Raw genomic sequence first — 8,719 nt, forward strand, 5'->3', positions numbered from 1 at the left:
ATAATGGTTTTGGTCACAACAATAAACTTTGCACTGGATTTTTAGTGCAAAAATGAAATCAAACAAACACTTTACAGTCTTTGTTCACCTATTGGCCCATTCACTCAAACAGAAGGTCAACAGGGAAATACTAGTACATCAGAATATTGAAAGCAAAACACATACCCCAGCTCAACCGATTGTGTCTGAAGTTATAATGCGGGGTGCTGTACATAGATTTTCTCTTACGCTCATTAACGGACACAGCTCTTCTATTCATTACTATAGGGTTTGAAGCGCCACCTACAGGAGTAGAACACTAGACAGAAAAGGAACTCAGCACTGGGCAGTCCTAGTTGGTATAAACCCCCTCTCTGCTATAGGCAATCCAGTTATTTCTTCCTAGTGTTCAGGAATAGGGACCTAGTTCCCTAGCTTTTCTTCTTTTTTCCCAGGATTTTTCCAGTCTGACCAATAAGCAGGGCTATGTTTTGGCCTAAGCCTAGGGCGGCACTTTGCGGGGGCGGCAAAAAAAGCCGCCCCAGCATGAGGGAAAGTCCCTCCACCTGATTCCCGGCTCCCGCGGCCGCCCCCGCACACATGCAGCCCACGGCGGCCGCCTTGCTGTACGGCGCTGCTGTGTATGGGCGTGCTTGGCAGAGGGTGGAAGGGCGTGTGTAATGGCATGCTTAGCAGAGCTCACGCCCCTCCACCCTCTGCCAAGCACGCCCATACACAGCAGCGCCGCCCGCTACAGCAGGGCGGCCGCCGTGGGCTGCATGTGTGCGGGGGGCGGGCATGGGAGCCGGGAATCGGGAAGATGGGTGGGGGGACTGTCTCTCATGCGGGGGGGGCGGCGTGTGACTCACGCCCCCATAAGCGGCCAGTGACTGGCGGAGGTGGAGCCTTATGCTCCGCCTACCCTCCTCTGCACTGCTTTCCTTGACTCTTCTCCTCGGCACTGGGGCGGGGTCTGGCAGTGACGTCAGGAGGAAAGAGAGAGAGAGAAGCACAAGGGAACCCCCCAGGACAGCAGGTAAAGTTATTTAATAAATTATATCAGTGTTATGGGAACAGTGTTGGCATTTGATGGCACAGTGGCTACAATTGATGGGCACAGTGACTACAATTGATGGGCACAGTGACAGCGTTTGAGGGCACACTAGCTGCGTTTGAGGGCACAGTGGCTGCGTTTGAGGGCACAGTGGCTGCAATTGATGGGGCACAGTGGCTGCGTTTGAGGGCACAGTGGCTGCTTTTGAGGGCACAGTGGCTGCAATTGATGGGGCACAGTGGCTGCGTTTGATGGCACAGTGGCTGCAATTGATGGGCACAGTGGCTGCGTTTGATGGGCACAGTAGCTGCCTTTGATGGCACAGTGGCTGCAATTAATGGACACAGTGGCTGCAATTGATGGGCACAATGGCTGCGTTTGGTGGGCACAGTGGCTGCGTTTGATGGCACAGTGGCTGCGTTTGATGGCACAGTGGCTGCGTTTGATGGACATAATGGCTGCGTTTGGTGGGCACAGTGGCTGCAATTGATGGGCACAGTGGCTGCGTTTGGTGGGCACAGTGGCTGCGTTTGGTAGGCACAGTGGCTGCAATTGATGGGCACAGTGGCTGCGTTTGGTGGGCCCAGTGGCTACGTTTGGTGGGCACAGTGGCTGCGTTTGATGGCCCAGTGGCTACAATTGATGGGCACAGTGGCTGCGTTTGATGGAACAGTGGCTGCGTTTGATGGGGCACAGTGAGGCTGCAATTAATGTCTTTTTTTCTGAATTTTGTTTGCACCCCCCCAAAAAATTTTGAGCACCAGCCGCCACTGGCATGTGCAAAGTGCTCCATGCATGCTAAAATCAATGCAAACCCTTTAAACAGTCCACATTTAGTGAAAGTGCATTAATATGCAGATCATTGCAATAAAGTGCTCCATCAATGCTGAAATCAATGCAAACTCATTAAAGAGGAGTTCCGCCCCCACCCCGTGAAAACATTAAAACTCAGCAGCTACAAATACTGTAGCTGCTGACTTTTAATATTAGGACACTTACCTGTCCAGGGATCCCGCCATGTCGACACCTCAGCCGATTTTCCGATTGGCTCTCGGGTTTTGCCACCATCATTCATGGTAAGGGAAACCGGATGGTTCACTACTGCACGTGTGCAAAGCGTGTTGCACTTTCTGAATGCCCCAGTGGAGGAAGGAGGAGGGCGGCCGAACTTCAGAGGGGGCAGCGCAGTCTCCAGGGAGTGGGGAAGGGTACCTGTCAAAAACAGGTACCTGTTCCCCCCCTCCCCTGAAAGGTGCCAAATGAGCCTAAAGAAGAAGGGGTGTGATTTACAGATGATAGGGTGGGTCTTAAACAGGAAGGGGTGTGGCCTCGGCAGCAAGGGGTGGGTTGTATTTAAATTAGGGGGGGTGCATGAGTTTAGTCAGGCCTAGGGCAGCACAAAACCTAAATACACCACTGCCAATAAGTACATGCAGACCTTTGGCTATGAGCTGGGTTGGCCGCGACAAGCCCCATCCTGGACTGGGGCAGCCAGAGGGTTAAACATCTCGTGGGGACACACATGACCAGGCACCATGTCCATGTCACTGGCCAACAGCCCTCCCACTTCAGTGGAGAGGATGATCTGTCATAAGAGCCTTACCTGCATGCTACACTGGATCAGTAAGTAGTTGCCCCTCTTCCCACCCCGGACGCGATGAGGGGGCACTGGTACTCCCTGGGATGATCAGTCCTGTGGGGTACTCTCCACCCTGCAGGCAATGGTGGTTTGTGTCCATGCTCTACTTATCATGCCTGCCCTCCTCCTACTGGGACACCTCCTCCCCTCTGTGCTATTGCCGCTCCTCTCACACATTGGCACTGAATGTGTCTGACTGATGCAGCGAGCCTCCTTCCTAGGCTTCATGGCGACGCGGCTTTCCCTGCATGTCCTCCCTCCTCCTCCTCGGCGGCCAATAGGATCACTTCTCCTCTCGGCCAACTCGGTTCACTTCCTGACTGGATGGTTGGTGACCAGCGGCCTCTATGTGGGCTGCGAGGTTGGTTTGTGTTTGTGTGTCCTGCAGCCGGGAGGATGTTGCCCTTGGTTGCCTCTCCCATGGTCAGTGTACTATGCAGGGCCAACCGCAGGTACGCTCACCACGTTGCCTGGCGGTTGACAAATTTAGGTTGTGGCTTGTGGCCTACATGGGTGGGTAGCAGAGCCCGCCATTTTTACTTAGGGCTCCTGTCTTTACATTGCCTCACACCCACCTGCACTTTACTGGGGGTGGAGGTGAGAGGTCAGTGCTTTTCCTTCCCCCAGTGCCCCCCCTACTGGCCAGCATGTAGATGGGGTGGAAGTGGGCAGCCGTGCTTGCCATTTTGATTAAGGGCTTTTTGCCCTTCCACTGCAGCACTTCCTTCCCCTGTGCCTTTAGCTGGGGTGCAGGTAGATTTAGCCAGAGCTCTTCCCTTGTGTGGGTGGGGCTATGGAGGCAGATGCTGTTTGATGACAATATGCCCGATGCCCGTCTGGTCCTGCAGCATTGATTCTCTGTTGGTCGGGTTGGTTCTGGGTTGAGTCGTGGGGAGTTCCCTGTGTTGTGTCTCCTCCCTGGGGCCCCCTGCTTGCTTCCCATGCATGATCCTTGTATCTGGTGGGGGGGGGGTGCTAGTAGCTCCTTTTGGGTACTATTGGTGTGGTTTCCCTCTGTACTCCTGGCTACCTGGTGTGTTGTAGCATGGTGGTCTCTAGCTCCCACTCCCTGCCCCCCCATCCCCTTCATTACTGGAGGCAGTTTTCTGCAAACCAGCTCATGTTTTCTTGGCCTCGTGGGGCGTCTCCCATGATATCTTTGGGGGTATTGCCTGGTCCCCTCTTGCACATGCATCTACGATCAGTGTGTGTGTTTTTGCTGTGGGACCGCAGGCGGCAGCTGTTGCCATGACCATTGTGGGATGTTTCACCACAACCTTGCTGTCCTTTGTGAGGATCTTATGACGGGGACCTCAGTGCTCTGTGTCTTTCATGCCATTCACTCTTGACACTACCTGGGCCACTCCTGGGGGAATCAGTGGGGGGTCTCTGGTTGCACAGCGCAAATTTTTACTGTCTTTGGTCTTATTATTTATTTGGTGGTGCAGTCATCCGCTTGGACTTATGTTGGGGCGTCCCGTTCTTTTTTTTCCCCAGAAGGCCCTACTGGAGTTATCCTCTCATGGAGAAATAGAGAAGGAGTTTCTCAATGCCTTCCTGGAGGACTCTATCATCTATATTTCAAGAAACATCTCCACCAGGTCCTTGGAAGGGTGTGGAACCTGTCTCAATAGGTCCAGTTCAAGTAAGGCCACCTCTGGCAGCCCCCAGTGATTATGGTCATGCTGTCTCTGTAATTGCCATCAGGCCGCCTTGGCATGATGGTTTGTCCCTCTTGGGAACCCTAGGGTGGAGGGATCATCTTCCTCCATGGAACTGTGGATTTCTGCCTTCTGCTGTTGGAGATTGTCAATGAATGTTGTTGCCCTATACAATAGGGTTGTTTTCCCTATCCTCCAGTACAGTTGTTTTCTGCCACCACATCCCTCCTCATCTTGTTCATGTGATCTTCTTATGACAGTGCAGATCCTGCTCCATCAGAGCATGATGCTTTGGTTTGGGGCTAGAGAGATCCTGGGGGTCTTTTCTCCAGTCTGTTACAAGTTTCTGAGGTAATCGGGTCCATCTGTCACTGGTCTTCTGGGTCCTGAATTGCTTATGTGGATCAAGCATTGGGATGGAGCCATCCTTTCAGGGGTGGCCTTTCTACCAGGGGGATCTCCTGGCCTTCATCGACCTTAAGGTTGCATGCTCCCACATTCATATATGTGCTGGACTCCAGCACTCCTGTGCCTTGTCAGAGGCATGCATTATCAATTTGAGGTGCTCTCCTTTGGCCTGGCCCCCATGCCTAGTGTGTTTTTCCAAGGTGCTAGGCTCCAGTCCTGGCATTGCAGAGACGGCGCAGGGTCACTGTGATAGGCCATCTGACAGCTTCCTTCTGCGACCAGAGTCTTGTGCTGAGCTGATGTGGTGCTCTCCCTTCGCTCTGGGCAGAAGTATGGCTAGGAGTTTGACCTTGAAACCTCCAGTATACCCCATACAGAGATCTGGACTATCTGGTGCTGAAGCTCAACTCAGTGCAGGCCAAGTTGTGCCTCCCACTGGACAAACTTTGGAAACTCCAGACTGCGGTACAGTTGCTGCCGTCTAGTTGGTGGTCTTCTTTGCTGTTCTGCATGTAGGCTCTGGGCCTTATGGTTAACAACAGTAAAAACAATCTCCTGCACTTACATGTGGTATTCAGACACTACTGACTCTCACTGCTCCTGTTCCATTCTTGATCCAAATGTGAACACCACCTCTTGCTGCCCTCCTAGGACTGGGGTAGTCCAAATATACTGTAACAGTTGACAAACAGACAGTGGGCCTCATAGTGTCCATCTTTGATGTGGTGAAGTATGTGCAGTTTCATGCGTGGGCCCTGCAGCAGAAAATTCTATCCAGGTGGGACAAGTCTCCTATGCCCATTGCTTTCCGGATCCCCGTGGGACACTTGGCAGGGCCTTCCCTCTCTGGTAGCTTCAGTTTCCATCTCTTTGGGCCAGGAAGCCTTTCCTCCTCTCACTGAATAGTGGTCATGCCGGACATCAGCCTGTCTGGTTGGCGGTGGGAGTGCTGGGTCAGAGGTTGGCCCGGGGCGACTGGACACTGGAGGAGTCTAAGCTCCCTTTCCTTGTCCTGAAGCTACAGATGATCAGTCTTTGTCAGCAGGCACTGGATCAGGAGAGGATCTCTGCACTTGTCACAAGTCAACCCGTTGGAAGATTTCTCATCGTGCCTGGAAGGTTTAAATTACCTGGCACAAGTCTGGGTGTCCATCCTCACTCCTTTTCAGTGTCTAGGGGTTTGGGCTTTTTTCAATGATGAGTTGAACATAAGCTTGCCTTGTGCATCATCAGGGGCAGTTTTCTGTCCTTGCAATCAATTTTACATGTCCCTTGGCCCAGGCTCTCCTCGATCTGTCCCTTCATCCATGCGGTTTACCTTGTGGTGACCCCTGTGCATTTCCCTTTACTGCTGTGGGACCTAAACTTGATTCTATCGGTCCTCCAGAAGCTTCTTTTTGGGGGATTTACGGTTGTTCCCCTACTTACACCTTTTTCAAAAATTTGCTCACTGGTCACCATTACTTCTGCATGGCTGTGTCAGAGCTGACCTGCAGTTTTTACTATTTGCCTTGCACAGGGATGAGGTGGTTCTCCATCAATGCCCTCTTTCCTTCAGAAGTTGGTGACAGATTTCCACCTGAACAAGAGCATTCTCCTACTTTCCCTGTGTCCCTGACCACCGTACTCCTTGGCTGTGATTCTTGTGTATTTTGTGTGCTATGGCCTCCTTTGGAGTCTCCTTTTGTGCTCCTGTATGGCCCTTGTAAAGGCCAGGTGTCCTCCTTTTCCACGATTTCCCATTGGATTTGGCAGACAGTTGGTCAGACACCTGCCAATGCAGGTCAGGCTTTTCCCTTCCCCACTCCAGCACACTCCACTGGGCACTTAGTGCCTCTTGGGCATTCCGACATTGAATTTCTGTGTCTTAGGTGTGCAAGGCAGAAATCTAGTCGTCTGTGCACTTTTTGTTTTTCCTAACTTTTCTGAGTCACTGTGTTTGCACCTTTGGATCCTTGTTTTGGCTGCTAGGTTTTGCAGGCTGCTGTTTGAGGTTAAGGTTGCCCCCTGGTTTGGGTGGTTGCCATTTTTGTCTGGTTGCTCTATTTGTTGATAACTGACCCCTCCTTGAGGCACTGCTTTGGGACATCCCTAAGGTCAAGAATAGAAGAGATGAACGTAAGAAAACTGGATTTTTTTGTTACTCACCGTAAAATCCCTTTCTCTGAGTTTATTGACAAACACAGTGCTCACCCCTCTATTGGAGATTATTTTTTATTTTTCTTCTTATGCTTCTTTGTGACTAACGGATTGCCTATAGCAGGGAGGAGGTTTAAACCAGCAAGGACTGCCCAAAGGCGGTGCTGGGTTCTTTTTCTGCCTAGTGTCCTATACCTGTAGGTGGTGCTTCAAACCCTATGATCAAGAATAGAAGAGCTGTTTTCATCAATATACTCAGGGAAGGGGATTTTACGATTAGTAACAATAAAGCCCGTTATTCACATTGTGCATGTTCCTTCAGAAGGCATGAAGCAAGTGGGTATTGTGGCAACTACCAGCTGGGAACCAGTATCAACACAGGTCAAAATATATGTTGTCAGTTGACTATGGATCTTCAAGAGGCATCCAAAAATGTATAAAAGTGATCACATCATAGCAGTAAATTGCAACTGTTGGGGCCACGCATCAGGCATGTGAAGGGGTCCAGCGGCCCTGAAATATTGCAATTTACTGCTGTGATGTGATTGCTTTAATAAACTTTTGGATGCTATCTTAAAGATCCATGGTGTGCTGACAATAAATGTGCTGTACACATAATACATCAGTAGAGGTATTTTCATGGGTGTCCCTGTGCTGTATTTTGCAGCTGTTATCATGGTTTGGTATATCTCTTGGTGCTAACTGACTTGCTGGGGAGCTTATACATCTTGAGTTGTGAGTTTTTCTTTTCTTCTGTACCCTTCTTTCTGTAATGGGTCTAGCTCTTTCACATGTCATGTGTAGTATGTGTTGGTTCTGACAGTTGGACAATGGTCAGAGGCTGGTAGCAGTGGTATGGAATTCACTGTAGGGGCACTGGAAAGGGGTCTGTAATGCCCACGATTACATAGACCAATTACTATGTCTGGCCCCTTTGTGATTTTGTGATAAAGGACTGCGTTTAAGGCCCTTTATATTTTGTAAGTTGACCACCACTGATCTAGAGTGAAAAATATTTGGGGATGTAAGCATGCAGCAGAAGTAAGGAATTGTTGGGTCTCATTATTATGCAATTTCAAGAACGACATAGAGAAACACACCAAATCTTCAAATTACATGCTTCAGAGATACCTTTAAGCTAAATATAAGGTTACAGAACAAGACAAGTCTCCAGGATACCATTATCACCACTAAATTCTAGCATCACATATTTTCTATGTATAATACATTTTTCCATTGTACGTTATTCCCTGGCTTACAAAAAGCAGCCACTGCTGATCATTTTTAACTTGAGAAGTCTCTTTTTAGCTAGCTTTTGCTGTGCTATTTTTTTTGTAAGTAGCAATAATAGGCCAGAATTGTTCTGTTGTAGTAGTAGGCAGAACAGATCTAAAATCTATTGGCCATTTTACACTTAAAAATAAAATAAAGCTAATGCCCTCAGCTTCATAACACATGGCAAACAGTGGCAAAACATGTTGCATAGCATGTGATCATTTTTTATTGTCGCACCACAATTCTCTACAAAGTCTAATAAAATGTCACCACAGAGTGGACACAAACACTTCAAAAATCACAACCTCACATTCCAGAGGTAAGGCAATTGAATTGAGTATGAAGGAAACAAAAACTACAAATACAGTGTCATATTTCAGAGACTATAGACTGACATACTGTATAGCACAGTGGCTGGAGAATGTAAGCAGTATGACTGAGCAGAATGTAAGAAAGAGAGAGACAAGGCAGGTTTAAAAAAAAAAAATTACATTGGATTATATCAGATAAAAGAGGAAGAAATATTGCGCAAATGCTCTGCATAGTTACATAGTAGTTACATAG

The sequence above is a fragment of the Aquarana catesbeiana genome, linkage group LG02 (assembly GCF_042186555.1).
Source record: "Aquarana catesbeiana isolate 2022-GZ linkage group LG02, ASM4218655v1, whole genome shotgun sequence".
Taxonomy (NCBI): domain Eukaryota; kingdom Metazoa; phylum Chordata; class Amphibia; order Anura; family Ranidae; genus Aquarana; species Aquarana catesbeiana.